At 46.9% G+C, this 14605-nt stretch overlaps 1 protein-coding gene across 2 annotated transcripts in view; it reads left to right on the top strand.

Moving 5' to 3' along the window:
- Positions 1-9497: 9497 nt before the first annotated feature.
- SLC16A7 (solute carrier family 16 member 7) overlaps positions 9498-14605 on the top strand; it is a 167211-nt gene continuing 162103 nt past the window's right edge. For both annotated transcript variants that reach the window (XM_061639867.1, XM_061639868.1), the window contains exon 1: positions 9498-9928. The gene's annotated coding sequence lies outside the window, so the exon portion shown is untranslated. The remainder of the gene's footprint in view (positions 9929-14605) is intronic.

Genomic DNA, 14605 nt, shown 5'->3' with positions numbered 1-14605 from the left:
GGGGCCACAACAGAGAATGCCCTCTCTCTGGTCCGTACCAGCCTAGCTTTTCTCACTGGTGGGACCGAGAGAAGGTCTTGCGAGGCTGATCTCGTCAGGCGGCACAATCGGTGATTCTGGAGGCGGTCCTTCAGATATACTGGGCCGAAACCGTATAGGGTTTTAAAGGTCAACACCAACACCTTGAATTGGGCCCGGTAGACAACTGGTAGCCAGTGAAGATCTAATAACACTGGGGTGATATGATCCCAGCGACGGCTATGCGTAATCAAGCGTGCCGCCGCGTTCTGTACCAGCTGTAATTTCCGGACCGTTTTCAAGGGTAACCCCACGTAGAGTGCATTGCAGTAGTCTAAATGAGAGGAGACCAGGGCATGTATCACCTGAGGGAGCAGGTGAACAGGAAGATAGGGACGCAGTCTCCGTATCAGATGTAATTGATACCAAGCTGCCCGGCTCACTGCTGTAATCTGAGCCTCCATGGACAGCTGGGAGTCAAGTATGACCCCAAGACTGCGGACCTGGTCCTTCAGGGGTAAACTTACCCCATCAAGCATCAGGTCAGTAATTCCTAACTTCCTTTTATCTCCCACAAGTAATACCTCAGTCTTGTCGGGGTTCAGCTTCAGCCTATTCTCTCCCATCCATCCACTTACGGATTCTAGGCACTTGGACATGGTATTCACAGCCAACTCCGGTGCGGACTTAAAGGAGAGATAGAGCTGAGTGTCATCTGCGTACTGATGGCACTGCAACCCAAAACTCCTGATGATTGCTCCCAGCGGTTTCACATAGATGTTGAATAGCATGGGAGAGAGGATAGAACCCTGTGGCACTCCACAATGAAGAGGCCAAGGGTCTGAAACCTCATCTCCCAATGCCACCCGTTGCTGCCTATCCGAGAGATAGGAACGGAACCACTGCAAGACAGTGCCTCCTATTCCTAATCCCTCTAGGCGGTTTAAAAGGATACCGTGGTGAACGGTATCGAAAGCCGCTGAGAGGTCCAGGAGGACAAGGAAGGTGTATTCACCCCTATCCAATGCCCTCCGCATATCATCTACCAGAGCGACCAAGGCTGTTTCCGTACCATGACCAGTCCTAAAACCCGATTGGTATGGATCTAAATAATCCATGATTGTCTTCAGTTAACATTACAATACCGTGCATCACAGCACACCCAATTTGATGCTTATCATTTCAAGAAGTATATCTAGTAGGCAGCTATGACTCTTGTGCAGCTACATTCCACTGAGAATCACATCAGCATAAAGGCCCATAGTCAGCTTTGGCCACTGTATTTTCCAGGAGTCGACATACAAGAATGAATTTGAAGAAGTTTCTGTGCATTCAAAGAAACTGAGCCTTTTCCTTCTGAACTGCAATGTGATGCTCTCTACTTGGTCTAGACTTTGCCCTTAGCTGTACCATGGCTGTTGCAAATGCTATGGATTGAACACTGTGAAATACTGTGTAAGGACACTTCTGAAAAACGATGGTATGTCACTGTTTCTATTAAAAACTAATTGCTTCTATCAGCATTAATATCAATGGGCAAAATATTTTGGGGAACTTTGATGCTGAAGCTTCAGAGCTGCAAAGCTTTCAAAAATTAACACCATCACATTGGAAAGGGCAAAGTATTTGGGGACATGCTTGTCCTCTCCACAGGCTAAAATATGAAATGGCAACTGATTTTTCTTCTGGAAATTGGTTATAAACTTAAAAACGGGGGGGGGGAAGTACTAGTAAGCTTTCCAAAACAGTAAAGCACATACATTAAAAACAAAACACAGTTCTAGTTTATGTTTTCCATTATACTGTTCTGAGTTCTTTGGATTAAACCATGTAGTATAAACCATGTAGTATAGCACTTAACCTTGACTACTTCTCTGTAGATCAAGTATCCATGTTTTCTGTTTTCCGGGAACGAACTGTGGTTCTGCACTATCATTAGTTTTTTGCAGAGATACACTGTGCCCAGCTAGCTGTTCAATGGAAAACAGCTGCCAATGCTTGTCATACCATCTGTGTGGTGTGACTTTGGGACATAAGCAGCAGCTCTGTGGAAGACCTTGTGCCAACTTCCATTCTTAGTTACAATTGCTGTCCCATTGACATCAGTGGGATGGCACAGATGCAACACGAGGGATCTAGCCTATTGATTTTAGGAGTGAAATAATCAGCACCAAGGATAACCTTGCCATCAGGTGACTCTAAGCATCTGCCTACAGAAACATGTTGTAGGGAGTGTTCTTTGTATACCTATAAACACTTGCAATTCCCAACACCACTTTTGTGCATCCCCTCTTTGGGAGGAAGAGCAGGATGCACTGATTGTAAGGAGAACTAATTGAAGGCCAGCAGGGTAGTGGCAAATTCAGAAGTGCAGGGTCCCTTCATCATAGTCACAGCTACACTCCCCCCCCCTTTTCTTGCTGTTGGGTTGAAAATTAGATCCTTGTTGATGCCTTCTCCCACAACAACAGAGACTCCTATTGTCTCCAGGAGTGAATCAGCATTAAGGGGGAGAGTGTTAGCTACTGAGAAGAGTCTTCTCAGTGGCTGACCCATCTCCTTTCATTCTGATTGGCTCCAATCAGCAGAAAAGGACAAGGAAGCATATTAGAAGACTCTTCTCAGTGGCTAACACACACCCTTTTCATGCTGATTGGCTGATAGGATGCTAGAGACATAGGGACCCTGCTCCCAAAAAAGTAAGGGGCCTAAGACCCCTCCGAGACCCTAGAGGACTACACCTCTGTAGCAAGCACAATAATCAAGTCCTCTTTTAGATCCCAGATGTTGCCACAAGCATGTGTGATTGCATCTAGAGACACTGGGAACCATAGTAAACAATATATTTCCTATGCTTCCCAGTATTACTGAATGCTGCTACAAGAATGTGTAGCAAGCTCAGAGATCATAGCAACCATGGAAAATGTAATCTGGAATCCTGAGGCCCTGCCATGATGGAGATTTATAGCCCTTTCTGTTGCCACACCTCATTAAGGTTGACTTTTGAACAGGTAAATAGGGGCCCATCCACACCTAACCACAAAATCCACATTTTCCATATTTGGTTAGTGGCCTTGAGATCCATACATGTCCTGTTTGTGGTCAGATTATTGTGAAAACCTGATTTTCAAGCATCCATATGTGTGGGCTTTTTGTTGTTGTTGTCTAAATTGCTTTAGCATCGGCCACTTCCTTCAGTCTACCCCTTTTCAGTGATTGGTCCATAACGGTCATTTGCTTTATGCGCTTTTTTGGTTACTCCCGATTCCATTGAATGTGTTGAACTGGGAAGCAAATCCCTTTCCATGTTTGATTGTTTCCCACTATCTCCTGCTGTTACCGTTTTGAAAGGGCTTTCCTTCTGCCCAGTGCACCCACCAAATCTCCTCTTCATGTCTCCTTTTCCCAAATTGTACTAGATCCAAGAGACTGTCTGTCATTCAGTTTCAAGTTGGCAAAGGGAGGAGCCAGATTAGTCAGTTTCAGGTTCGGAGAAAAAGAACACAACTTACAGTGTCTGCACTCACTCACTCACACACATACACACACACACACATACACACACAGAGAGAGAGAGAGAGAGAGAGAGAGAGAGAGAGAGAGAGAGAGAGAGAGAGAGATCTGACTGCCTGGCTCTTTGGTATGTTTGGCTCCCCCTCCCATCCCCATCAGCTGTTGGGCAGGAAAAGAGAGGCTTTGACTGTTGCTGGATTGGCTGCAAGATCAATGCCACATTAAAGTACTAGAGCTTGCTCCTCTCCCCCCCCCCTTTCCCCCTATCAGCAAAAGGAAGCTCAGTTAACATCCTCTTCCTTGAAACTCCATGTTTTCAATGAATTGTTTGCATAATGTCACAAAATAGCTGTTTAGTTGAAATATTATTCATTAAACATTTATTTTACATTTGATCACAAAATAGTAGGGTTTTTTTTGTAAAAAAAGTGATACAGTTACAGAAGCCAGAAGGAGGAAGTACCCCAATTTAGTGCCAGAAGCAGAAATGAACTGTAAGAAACGAGAAGACATGGTCAGAGGGTGGATCCATCTTCAGTATAGGAAATGCAACTGGCTATTAGGGGGGAAGGAGACAGGGGCTTGGCATATGACGGAGGAATGCCCATGGACTGCCTATTGCAGGAAAGTCCACAGCATTGCATCCAAGTGCACAGACATTAATGAGATTATCAATACAAGAAAGCATTTCGGGGTTTCGGTGGTATTTCTAATGCGGATTTGTGAACGTGAAAATCCATACTAGCTTGCAATGTCATATGACCAATGGTGAATTAATGAGGACACAAAGCAATAACACTGCATATTATATAGTCGTACTGATGGGCCGAGAGATGACAGGGTCTGATTCTAAATAGAGCCAGAGGGAATCATGAATATCCAGTGTCTGAATCTGACTGACATGATTGGTTTGACTTGTGCATATTGAATCTGTGCAAGAATAAACCCTCATTGCTCAGATAGAAAAGAAGCCTAACTGCAGCTATGAGAACAGATTATAATATATGTAATATATATATTTCAAATGATGATAATAGGTTATAACAATATAAAAGTGCTAAATAAATCAAACAATTGGTTCAAACAAGGTTCACACTGGCACTATGTATCAAACCATCATATATAAGCACATGGGGTTAGATCAGTGTAGAAGTGCTACATCCAGACAGCACATATTTCCTTAGTGTCATGCAATAGCATTAACTGAGAAGTGCAGAAAGTAGCAGCAGAAAAATTAAACCAAACATGCTGTAATTTTCCACACTGCCTGGCCAGTCCTATTTAGACTGGGCTGTGTTGACCTGTGGATCAGCAGGTATGAAAAAAAATCCCTATAAGGTGCCAGAACTGAGCCGATGGACCCGCAATGCCATCTGACTGAAAGTCTGTATCAAATAATTATCTTTTTCAGACTATAAGACTATAGGTCTCATGAGGTAGTTTCTTAGAAGTATGGTTTACTTTTGAGAAATGTAATGGATGTGAAAGTTGAACAGTGGGTAAGAGAAAAATCAACTCATTTGAAATGTGGTGTTGGAGGAGAGCTTTGTGCATATCATGGACTGTGAAAAAGACCAATAATTGTGTGTTAGAACAAATTAAACCAGAATTGTCACTAGAAGCTAAAATGATGAAACTGAGGTTATCATACTTTGGACACATCATGAGAAGACATGATTCACGAGAAAAGACAATAATGCTGGGAAAAACAGAAGGGAGTAGAAAAAGAGGAAGGCCAAATAAGAGATGGATTGATTTCATAAAGGAAGCCACAGACCTGAACTTACAAGATCTGAACAGGGCAGTTCACGACAGATGCTCTTGGAGGTCACTGATTCATAGGGTTGCCATAAGTTGTAATTGACTTGAAGGCACATAACAACAACAGCAACAATCTCCAGATTATAAGAAAGTGTTCACCCTATGCATGTTTTCTCAAAAGTTCCAATGAGAAATACTTCTGAGTAAACATACTTAGGATCCATGCTTTTGACAGCACAACCCTATGCCAGTTCATTCAGAAGCAAGTCCCACCCTATTCTGTGGGGCTTACTCCCAAGAATAGTGTGGGACTTGATTTTCACTAAATAAAAAGAGGGATGGATAAACTGCTTTAAAGGCTCTTACAGACTATCTCTTTATTCAGCTTTCTTCTTGATTTGCTTACACAACGTTTACATGGTGGTTAGATTATGTCTGGTCTTTATTGAGCATTTGTTCTGATTTGTTTGTGGGGCAAGTATCCAACAGGGCATTCATTCCGTATTCATCCTGATTTGTTTGTGGGGTGTTTACGTATCTTCCCATTATGCATTATTAATTTGTTACACACTATTCATTGCATTTACCCATCACTTTCCAAACTGCAAAAAGTCAGTGTTCTGAAAGTGGATTTGTTGTGCTAGATCAGTGGTTGCCAATCTTTTTGGACCACATTTCAAATTTTGAGAGAGCACTGGGGGTACCAGTCACAAAATGGCTGCTATGAGGTATGGCATAAGACAAAAGGGCTGCCCAAGGTGTGTGGGGTATCACAAAATTAGGTAGAAGTCATGGTGAAGCTTTTCTCATAATTGTATTTCTATACTAGAAAAGGCTTGACTGTTGAATTTCTGGCTGTCCCACAGCTATCATAATAATCCTGTTTTTCCCCAATGCCAACCCTAAACAAAAACCTAGGCTGCCATCCTCTACCCATTTATCTGGAAGTAAGCTCCATTAAACACAAAGAGACTTCCCTCTGAGTAGAGATGTATGCCATTGTACTGTAAGTTAACTATACAGTGAATTCTTAATGAGTCCCTGGTCTTTAGCTCCTGCATAGCAGGAGACATGCCAAAGTTTTCACATTTGCCTTGGGGTGGGGGAGATGGATTCTTTAACATTCACCTGCATAGTAGTATTTGCAAAAATAACTTCCAGGCACTACCTGATTGCAGGTGAACAGAGCACAGGAAATATACATCCTAGTTGCTAGAAACAAAGGAAGGGCAAACTGTGGAGAGTCCAAGGACTAGAAAAAAATACAGAAGCAGGAAAAGTGCACTGAAAGAAAGGATGAAAACAACACCTCTCTAGGGCCCCAGAGATTCCTATTGCTTGATGTCCAAACCGACTCATTTACCAATCACAGCTCTGACTTCTCTCATTGGCCAATAACACTGACAGGGAGGAGCAGCCAGGCTGACTCATTTCATATAAATGGCTTAAAAGGGCACCTGCAGATTTTGCTCCATAACTTTCTTACTAGGAGGGCTGGAGACTTACTTTTTTTTTTTAAATGAAACCTCAGATTCTGGACCACCTGCTGGAGGCACCACTGAAGGCCATCATGGGTGCCATGGTTCCCTCAGATGATGGGTTGGCAACCCTCACACCAGGGCAACAGAACACAATCTACTTTAAATGTACAAACCTAAACTTCCAGTATGCATTTGAATTTTCCCTGTAAAATGCTGACAGTCTAGAAGCACCCTTAGATGTGACAATGAACAATGTGTGGTGGGGGGAGGAGAGAGAAGTCTTTGCTTACTGGCATACTCCTCTTTTTATGCAAGAATTCTTGAGAAAAGGAATACAACAGGCTGGTTTAGGCTGCATTAACAGAAGTATAGTTTCCAAATCACATGAAGTATTTGTTCCCCACTATTCACCACTGGTTAGGCCTCATCTTGAGTACTGCATCCAGTTCTGGATACTGCACTTTAAGAAGGATGCAGACAAACTGGAATGGGTTCAGAGGGGGGCAATGAGGATGCTTAGGGGACTGGAAACAAAGCTCTGTGAGAAGAGACTGAAAGACTGGGCATGTTTAGCCCTGAGTAGAGAAGACTGAGGGGAGATATGATAGCATTCTTCAAGTACTTGAAAAGTTGCCACACAGAGTAGGGCCAGGATCTCTTCTCAATCATCCCAGAGTGCAGGACATGGAAAAATGGGCTCAAGTTGCAAGAAGCCAGATTTCGGCTGAACATCAGGAAACACTTCCTAACTGCTAGAGCAGTATGACAATGGAGCCAATTACCTAGGGAGGACTTTCCAACACTGGAGGCATTCGAGAGGCAGCTGGACAGCCACATGCTTTAACTTGGATCCCTGCATTGAGTAGGGGGTTGTACTCGATGGCCTTATGGGCCCTTTCCAACTACAATTCTATGGTACCACAGGCTGTACCTTGCTTAAAAGGAATGAACACTCCTAGACTAGCTTTCCTCAACCTAGTCCCCTCCAGATGTTGTTGGACTGCAACTCCCTCGGCCAGAGATGGGGAACCTCAGGCCTGTGTGCCAAATGAGGCCTTCCAGATTTCTGCATCCAGGTATCAAAACTCTCCCCAAATCACACCAACTCTCCCTAGGCCACATCTCTTACCAGCCCTGCTTTGCTCCCTCCTTGAGTTCAATCCCCAGCATCTCCAGGTACGGCTGGGAGATTCCTGCTCTGAAACCCTGGAGAGCCGCTACCAGTCAGTGCAGAGAGTACTGAGCTAGAGGGACCGTTGGTCTGACTCGGTATCAGGCAGCTTCCTTATGTTCTTCCTTCCTTATGTTGAGTGTTTCCACACAACTGGAATGTGTCTTTCCACTCTGATAACACTTCTTGCTTGACTGGATGGAAGATGGAGGTATGGGTGCGTGAGAGAGTGTAGAAAGTAGCCTACTGTACAAAGGCAACATTCAAATATGTCTTTTGTTCACTTTTTGCTTCTGGCCCAGGCCACTACTGGCATGCTCTACAGGCCCTTGCACCCAACAATGCCTTGCTCAATGAAGCACCCTAGGGAACACAGGGTCCTTCAAGAGTGAGCTACTAAGGGCAAAGCGACTGCACCACTGTTGTTTTGTCACAGCAGCAGCAAAAAACGACTGAAAAGTTTGGCAGCAGTAAAGTCAAGGGCCAGCTACAGAGTCCTTGACCCCACCTCAGAAATCTGGCCACAGAAGGAGCAACCACCCATCCTCTCCAAATCCTCCCTGCTGTGCCACCCAGAGAGAAAGGGTGAGCAGGAGAAAAGAGCAGCTCCTGATTCCATATGCCCACTCACCCTCTCCCAGGAACAGTGAATGATTGCAGTTGCCTGTGGTTGCTCACCTGCCCTCTTCCTCTGCAAACCAATACCTCTTTGGTTTTTTTTGGGGGGGGGATGCATCTCTTCTTGGAGGAGCAGCAGCCACCATTGTCTGCTCTCTTGCCATCTGTCAGCGGGTGGCATGGATTACCCTTGTTATGCCCCACTCCTCACTACTCAGAGGGAGAGTGCATGTGAACAATGAAGGAATGAGGTGGCTGCTCTTGCCATGCCACACTGCCCAGGAAAGGGTAGCCACCTCATTGTTCAGACAGAGAGTGAAGGAGGGCAGCGTGCGCAGAGGCAGATTTGCCTCCTCTAGGTTTCGCTATAGGCAGCACCCTGGATCCAAGTCTCCCTGACTTGCTGCCCAGAAAGAGGCGGATCATCCAGGGGGCTTCTTGGCTCTTTCCTCCTGCTCTTTTCTAATCCCTGCTATGGAAGAGAGGTAGGAAGGACACATTGTTATTTAAATATATCTTTGCGTCTTGTTCCCTCACCAAAACAAGCTGATTTGCTACAATTTGCGCTCTCTCTGTGTGACTCCCATTTACTTCAATGGGGTCTTTTCTCCTTATGCAACCTGCAGGTGTGGCGTAGCGTGTGGGGGGGGCGCTGAGTGGTACCCAAAGTTAATTCTCTCCCCCACCGCCTCCTATGGTCCTGACCTGATTTGGGGGGCAATTTGTGTGCACACACCCCTGCACTTAAAAGGCACAGCTAAGTAACTACGTGTCCTTGGCCATTTCGCGTGCCTTTTTTTTTCTTATAGTCATGATTATCCTGTTTAATCACGGGTTATCTTCACATGCCGTCCGGCCCCTCCTGGGATCCGAGCACAGCCGCTCTGCTCCGGTTCCGCTTGGCACTTCCTTCTCCGCGTGTCCTTGCCTGGCTCCTCCAACGCTCTTTTCCCTTTTTTTCAGCCGCCTGGAGGCTTGGAGATGTAGTTCAGACAGCAGGCGCCTCCTCGCACCCCCGCCCTACTCTGCGCAGGCGGCTGATGCTGCTCGAGCTCCCTGGATGCCCTTGACACCAATCCCTCCGAGCCGCAACAAAAGCAGGCGGGAACAGGTCGAGAGACCGCGAGCCTCCGCCGCTTCCTCCTCCTCCTCCGTGGGCCCTCTGACTGAATCCAGCCTGAGACGGCCGCACGAAAGGCCCCTCGTCGTGCCACCGCCTTCTTCTGTCGCTGCCGCCGCAGCAGGCCACGTCATGAGAAAATAAATAAATATCATCCCATTCAGCCAGTGGCAGGGAGCAGGAACCGGCGGCTGGAAGATTAGGACCAGCCCACCCAAGCCTAAAACTAGAGAGAGACCAAGCCAGGTAACGTAAAACGGACCCATCCAAGTATTTCTTTTTAATATTGGCGCAGCCTGGGAAGGGCGTCCGGGATCTAGACAAAGGGGTGCTAGTTAAGGCTGGCAGAGAAGCCCACGACTCATGCCGTCCTTCATTCCTTAGCCATGCCCATTGTCTGCAGCTTCGTGTTTATGTACCTGCTTCTGCCGCTGGAGTGTCTTGTACTGAGTGTATAGGAATGGTGTAGCCCGCCTTGCCGCGCTTAACCCAAGAGAAGAGCGTCTTTGGCCGTTGTCACCTCTGTTGCTGCTGCTGCTTGGATCGCATCGGGTTTGAGATGAGGTGCCCAATACGAGCTCACAATGCGGATGCATCACACGCGGGGCGGAGAGGCGGGATGGTTGCTGATGTGTGTGAGAAAGACACACACATGCAGAGATGTGATGTGTATGACACTGTCGGCAATCCAAATAACCGAAGCTGCCACACACTGATCCTTGATTACAAACGAAGCATCTTCCCACACCAGTGGAGCATGGCTTGCCTTACAACTGATGTGGTGGGCTCAGCGTCACAACTCCCCGTCCCGTTTGTGAAATGCCCTCGAGAGAGACATCAGCGTGTCTCGGGGGGGGGGGGGAAGCAATGACCTACAAAGATAAATGAGGGATGCACACGCCCAAACGAACCACGGTAACCCCCCGAGCCACTCCTACGCTCTCACGCAGCCCCCCCCCCAAAACCCTGCCACGCTGTGTATACCCAGCTGAAGCTCCTCTTCCTCTCCCACACCGACCCACCCATCTCTAGATCATGACCTCCTCAGGACCCAGGAAACACACACACACAGCTCTGCTGCTTCTAGGGGATGGACTGTCCGGGCTCTCTCACTGCTATTACGTGTTTCCCTTCACCCTGACCCAAAGGAGCCATTTTGAAAGGGGGGGTTTCTGCACAGGGCCCGCTTTACTGGGCTCGGGACCACGGCACGAGCTGGCGGCGACGGCGGCAGGAAGGCGGGTTAGGCGGATATGTGCGTGCTTGCAGCGGCCCGCCGCAGCCAATAAGTTCGTTCTTCGTCTTTGTGTCTGGTGCCGCAGGAGGCAGCGGAGGCGAGGGCGGCTGCCTCAGCCTGCAACGGCACCATGTGCATGTGGCTCCTTATCCTGCCCTTTTCTTCTCTTTCTCTGCCGTACTGAAAGGGATCTGGAGCTGGGTATCAGGCGGTGTGTTTCTGGCCAGGCAGGTCTGCGTGGGGCTGATTTCGCTCGGCTTCTCGCACTCTTCCCCGGTCACATCCCCCCCCCGGAGGTCAGGCTACTGGAGCCCGCTGATGCTCCTCAAGCTGGTGAGATGGGTTGGCCTCTGCGAGCAGGCAGCGCGTTGGAGGCGGGCTTCGCGGGCGTGGTTTCCTCTCCACCTCTTCTGTCTCTTTGCGTAGGGACCTAAGCGTCTCCTCGTTTCCAAGGCCCCACCTCAGCCGTGGCCAATGGGAAACGCGCAGAGGCGGTGGAAAGAATGGCTTGGGAGAAGATGAAACAAGCCAGAACACGATCCGTCCGCAAAGGAGGGATGGCCGTCAGGAGAGGGGGCTTGGCCGGCTTGCTGCAGCCGGTTGGTTCTTGCCGGTGCGAGGCCACGTGGAGCGCAAGCTCAGCCGCTGGCATCGGCGTTACCGAGCGTGCTGGAGAAGGGCACGCTAGGTTACTCGCGGATGCGGCCTCCGCTTCCCCGCAGGGAAATTTGTCCTTGGAGTGCAGTTTTCCTTGAGCTCCGGTAGAGTCCTGGAGCTGTCCAAACAATTACTGCAAATGTATGCACACTGCCTTGGAAATCAGTTCCGCTGATCTCAGCGGGACATCAATCCCACTGAGCTCATCTGTAAGTGAATTCTGCGGCACTCAGTGAGGAAATAGGTAGAACATCAGCCAGTCAATGGGCGTGCATGTAAAGAACCCAGTTGAGGACTGGATTTTGTCACGGATGTGCGATCCTCAATTAGTTCATTTCAGTTTTCAGATAAGCTGAAATGGCGCCATCAGTGTAACTGCTCTTGGGGCCCTCTGAATATGTGGTGGCTTGAGGAGAGAACATGCCAAGGCCACCTTACAATTGATACCCTTCTTATTGCTTAAGGGCCTACTTCTAGATACATTAAGTGGTTCGTACAGAAAATATTGAAAACATGCTCCTAGCACCATTCCGTTATATAGTGTGTGTGTGGGCAGTCCACCTTACTCTGAATATGGAAATCTCTTTATTCATTTATCTAACCAAATCAGTTTAGCCAGTTCTATTTCAACTTGTACCTTTTTCTTTCCTCAAATTTAAATCACATGATGGTATAAGAGCTATTGAAAAGGAAAACATGTACTTGAACACTTTGTCTGTGGCATATGTTTTCAGGCTAAGACATTGACTCAGATTGTGTGTGTGTTTTTTTTAATGATACTGAAAGCAGAAAATGTTTCCTCAGAATTGTACTGTTTTAGGATAGTAGGAATGACAAGTATTCATTACAACAGAGATGAGGAACCTGTGACCCTTCAGATGTTGTTGACTACAGTTTCCACCATCCTTGATCATTGGCCATAATGAAATGGAAATGGACTGCCTTCAAGTCGATTCTGACTTATGGCGACCCTATGAATAGGGTTTTCATGGTAAGCGGTATTCAGAGGGGGTTTACCACTGCCTTCCTCTGAGGCTGAGAGGCAGTGACTGGCCCAAGGTCACCCAGTGAGCTTCATGGCTGTGTGGGGATTCGAACCCTGGTCTCCCAGGTCGTAGTCCAACACCTTAACCTCAACACCACACTGGCTGTCATGCCACACTGGTTGGGACTTATGGGAGATGGAGTCCAGCAATCTCTGGAGGGCCACAGGTCTCCTGTCCCTGCAGTCAGGACTGTCCCAAGATATCTTGCTACCTGAGGCAAAGGGCAAGATTGTGTTCCCTTTCCATGTACAAGTGAGCCAGATGGCAGTTGAATCTTCAACACTACTTTTGGGACAGCATCCTCCACCTGAGGGCAGCAGACTCGCTTAAGGGTCAGAGTGCAGGCTGCATGGCACACAGAGCTGAGTCTTCTAACACCTTGCTACCACATTTGCCTCCTGAGGCAGCTTCCTCACTGTCTTATCTCAGGACCGGCGCTGCCTGCAGTAGACCAATAAAATCGTGATGAATTTCACTTCATTCTTTGGGTATCAAAGAAGGATGAATCAATTTTTTTGTGGTTTTAAGACCAGAAGACCAAAAATGAAACCATAAAATGCACCATAATCTTAAGTACAGAGTGAAATAACTAACTAGCTTTGGAGTTACACAGGTTGTTAAGTAGCTGATGGCTGCCAGGTTTTTTAAAATAAATGTTTTTATTCTTTAAAATATGCAATGAAGAAAAAAAAACAGTCTTTATACAAGCAGTAACCTAATATTATCATAATATTGTTAATTAAAAGCAGGGAGAGCCCAGGATTCCAATCTGAAGAAGTTATTAGTTAAATCAAAAGTACCGGGGAGCCCCAGGTTCAAGTCCCGGCTCAGCTCCCTAGGTGACCTTGGGACCATCATCTTTCCTCCAGCTAACCGACACTGCAGGGCTGCTTTCTTTTGGGGTGCTTTGTGCTGCGGAAGCTGGAGGCTTGAACGCTTGCAGGGGCACCTTCTGCTGCGGCTGGGCCTTACCGGGCCCGCTGCCCTCGGCCAAGTACTGCTGGTGGTGTTGGGGTTGGTTGTAATAGTAGCGGTGGTGGTGGTGGTGCGGTGGCGACGGCGAATGCTGCTGCTGCAGGCCGGGCTGCTCCTCCATTGAAAAGCCACGGGGCCTCTTGATGGTGGCCGCGATGATAGTGTCAGCAGCGGCCCACAGTCCTCTTGCCTCCCCCTCAGAGTTGCCCTGTTGCTGGCTCGCTGCACTGTTGGGGGGGGGGGAAGGAGGCAGCTCGCTGGCTTCCTGGGCGTGCTTTCTTCCTCCTCCTCCTCCTGCTGCTGCTGCTGCAGATCTGTTACTAATAATATTACTAATGAGTCCCATTTGAGATTATAGTTTAGGTTATTTTTTATTTCCTCCAAAGCTAAGTTCCATTATAATGGACTTTTGTACATGTCCATATAACATGGAATATATTTGCTGCGGAAACATTATCCCTCCAACAGTGATATGTTACTTCGGGATAAATTCTGTTCAATCTGATCATGGAATCAATCTATCTCTTGTTTGACCTTCCTCTTTTTCTACTCCCTTCTGTTTTTCCCAGCATTATTGTCTTTTCTAGTGACTCATGTCTTCTCATTATGTGTCCAAAGTATGATAACCTCAGTTTCATCATTTTAGCTTCTAGTGATAGTTCTGGTTTAATTTGTTCTAACACCCAATTATTTGTCTCTCTTCCAGCACCACATTTCAAATGAGTTGATTTTTCTCTTATCCACTATTTTCACTGCCCAACTTTCACATCCATACATAGAGATCGGAAATACCATGGTCTGAATTATCCTGACTTTAGTGATACATCTTTGCATTTGAGGACCTTTTCTAGTTCTCTCATAGCTGCCGTCACCAGTTCTAGCCTTCTTCTAATTTCTTGACTATTGTCTCCATCCTAGATCCAAATCCATTTATTGTTGGAATTGTTAATGACATATCTTGTTCTCACTTAGCTTGGTAGTTATGTCCTGAGGGTTCTAAATCAGGGA

Source organism: Rhineura floridana, chromosome 8, assembly GCF_030035675.1.
Source record: "Rhineura floridana isolate rRhiFlo1 chromosome 8, rRhiFlo1.hap2, whole genome shotgun sequence".
NCBI lineage: Eukaryota > Metazoa > Chordata > Lepidosauria > Squamata > Rhineuridae > Rhineura > Rhineura floridana.
The sequence above is the reverse complement of the archived record's forward strand: the minus strand, read 5'-3'. Positions and strand labels throughout refer to the sequence as shown.